Raw genomic sequence first — 3,434 nt, 5'->3', positions numbered from 1 at the left:
ATTGAACCCATCCATTACACCCCAAAATAAAGGTAACAGTTTTCTTCTAAACTGATAATAAAACCTATTTCATCTATTTTTAATCCATGAAGTTGGATGTTACTAATTCAAAATTCCAGTGTGAATATATTGGTTTTTATTTCTGTGTAAATGCCTGACTCATGTAGTGAAAAAGCAGTGGGTGAAGGTTAGGACTTGAAGAATTAACTACAATAACTTACTTTGTCCTTACCGGATGCAAAATGCCTTCTCTAACTCTCTGAAGCTCATTAGGAACCGAAGGTGCTCAGCTTCTTGCAGGAGACTGCTTTGCTTTATTTATTCCATGTCGTCCATGGAATTCAAAGCCCCAGGCTCCGATAGGAGTAGCTGGTTCTGCGCACACAGCCATGTGTTAGTGAATAGCTGAAGATAAAACAGAGGGCAGCATTGCCTTTTAGATGTGTGCCTGTACCTAGGACCAGGGTGATTAAAATGGTCAGTGGCCTTTTTTCCATGCTTGTTGAATTTTATTCTGCCAGATATTCCTGTTTGTGGCAGATGTCTGAATAATCTCTGGGCACGTGTCAGAGTTTGATTATATTCTTAAATGAGCCATCTCCAGAAGTTTTATAAGGCATGTCTTCTTTAGTTCTGACTATCAGTGCTTCATACAGCATTCCCAGAGGGTGAGCGGTGCTTGTCTCTTAGTGATGAGGACAACAAGACTTGGAACAGTTCGATGTCTCACCCAAGGATGGATGCACGGGTGACCTAGAGTCCATGCAAAAAGAAATCTGTACATTGAAAGACTGAAATTCAGATATAGGTTTCTTCCAAAAGTGTTTAAATTCGCCTTCACTGAAGAAACATGTAGGGATCCCAAATGCACACAGGGAGCTCTCATGGTTTTTCCCTGGGTCAGCCTAAAATGAGAGCTACTGCTGTTTTCCAGTCATTTAGCTATGGATGAGCACAAATGATCTAAACATGAGCACAGTCGACAGAGCCATTTCAGTGATAGCCTGTGGCAGCTCCATAATACCCAGGATTCTGACTAGTAGCTCACAGAGCATTGAACCTTTGCAAAAGACAGTAGTTTTCAAGAAGATGCAAAAAACATTGCCAGCGCGCACTGCAAGTCAGCATGCACCTGCATGAGCCTGTCTTACCACAATATCAGTGTGTCCTCCAATTCCCTCTCATCTATCAACACCAAAGTCCTTTCTCTTGCACTTAAGGCACCCTCAGTTAATATATATTTTCTCCCTGTTATATTCACTTTTTGTCAATGAAGTCTCTGAAAGATGACAGAACTACATTCCTCGAGGGTGAAATGCTCAGTTTGCCCAGAGAACAGGATCCAATAACACATCTTCTGCACTAATATGTGCCCGTTTAAGCTTGGGACACAGGGCTGAGATTACCAATTACAGAGCGGGTGAATCTCATAGCAAATGATTACAACCATCAATCCTGTTTTACAGAGGATACTGAACACCAGTAGCATTTATTTTTGACTGTTACCAGCCTGGTCAATCCAGAAGCGTGTACCCTAATGCTAATCTTCCGAGCCATCCAGGGTTATTCTTCTGTGAAGGTAATAAATGGTACCTGCCAGCTGCTGATGTTGCTTCTAGATCATTGCTGCTGAAGAGCACCACTGCCTGTTCAAATGTCACCTTAGTAAAAGAACTGAAGCAAAATCTGGCTTGGTGTGATGATGGTTAAGGTTAGGTTACAGTGGGATGGCAAGGAAGCTCTCACTCACACCACCAGCCCTTGGTCAAGAGGAGAGAAAAGCCCAGAGTGTGGCAGTGGCAGCCGTCACTTTGCCATGGGTGGAGCAAGGACTCTTATCTTGAGATAAAATGAAAGGGGCCAGTACCAGGAACTGTATGTTAGCAGACTTTATGACTCAAATCTGTGTACACTGAAATGTATTCAGAAATGTTCCCTTCCAGCAACTCCCTTCTATTCACTCTATAAATAGAAGCATCAGTCATCAAAAAACTGAAGCCCAGAGGCACGGCCAGAGCAAGGCAGCATCGCCCAGCCAAGCACTGCCATGATATTTAGGGGTTGCTTCTGAAACCTAATTAAAAAACTTCCTGTAGAATTCCAGGTTTACCTTGCCAAAGCTCAGCAGCACTTCAGCTGCTTTCTCTTCCTGAAATACGCTAAATACGTGATTGTTCAAAGACACTAAATAGCATAAAGTGATTTAGAAAGCTCTACTTCAGTATCACATCTGATTGCTGGGGATGAAAAGTGTAATTAAAGATTCAAACAAGTGCAGTAAAAGAGCTGCTTTAAGCCTCTAAATGCATCATTAGGTTGACTTTTTAAATGCACTTTCCAGTTTGCTTGCTTATCGCACAGTCTCATTTGTTGTTTAAAAATATTTATAAGCTTTTGCTGGAGTGTTTGCTGCCTGAAAGTTAATTCATGAACTCACTGTTATTTTCAAGCTTACAGTGAATTAATGTCTGCAAAGGCACCAGTGCTATAAACTCTTCTGAGGAGAGCACCATGGCCTGTTGCCTCAAAATAACTTGGTCAGAATTATACCTAATCATCTGTATTCAATTGCCAGAACAAGCACAGCTTCTTATCAAAAAGCACAATACCATTTCCATGTAAAGGTGCTGGACTGGTCTTTTTTATATTATCCCTTTTCTATCTAACAAGCTTTCCTCTTTCTGAAGGGATAAAACCCAGCTCTGAAATAAGATACACCAGATCAGTGGTTGCCAGCAGAGCAGAGGGCTGCACGGCCAGGCCCAGTACTTTGGGCTGGGTTTGGTGGGCTTCTTTGTGGGCTTTCTGACTCGTTTCATATGGCTCTCTGCTACCAGTGTCTCAGGGTGGGTTTCCTGGGCATGGCAGAGCAGCATGGGCTCACACATCACATCTGGCTGTACTGCCTTTGCCGGTCTGTGTCCTGAGGATGGCATAAAAGCTGTTGGCTCCGTGTTGTGGGTATATCCTCAGTGGTTTGGCAGCCCTGAGCATGCCTCCTTTCTATCCTGCTTGCCAGTTAGCATCTTTATCCCCAGAGATAACTTGCCCCGTTGTAAGTACTGCGTATCACATTATGCTGGATTCCAGCTAGATTTCCCATGCTCTGTGTGGTTAGAATAGCTCCTATTTTGACAAGCTAGGGACCAGGTTAGGAAAGCTAAGGCCCAGTTAGAATTAAACTTGGCTTGGGATGCGAAAGATAGCAAGAAGAGATTCTATAGGTACATTGCAAATAAAAGACAGACTAGGGACAACGTAGGCCCCCTCCAGAAGATATAGGGAGAACTGGCTACCCTGGATTTGGAGAAGGCTGAGGTTCTTAATGACTTCTTTGCCTCAGTCTTCACTGGCAAAGGCTCTGACTGCACCACCCAAGTCTTGGAAGGCGGACGCAGGGACTGTAAGAATGAAGACCCTAGGCCCACTGTAGG

The 3,434-nt window shown here is 43.4% G+C and overlaps 1 protein-coding gene across 1 annotated transcript in view; it reads left to right on the top strand.

The window, feature by feature from the left end:
• LOC308224774 (synaptotagmin-like protein 2) overlaps window positions 1–3,434 on the top strand; it is a 73,298-nt gene that overhangs the window by 23,256 nt on the left and 46,608 nt on the right. The gene's annotated exons all lie outside the window — the stretch shown is intronic.

This window comes from Psittacula echo (genome assembly GCF_963264785.1).
Source record: "Psittacula echo genome assembly, chromosome: 8".
NCBI lineage: Eukaryota > Metazoa > Chordata > Aves > Psittaciformes > Psittacidae > Psittacula > Psittacula echo.
Note: the sequence above shows the minus strand (reverse complement) of the source record. Positions and strands in the feature narration are given on the sequence as shown.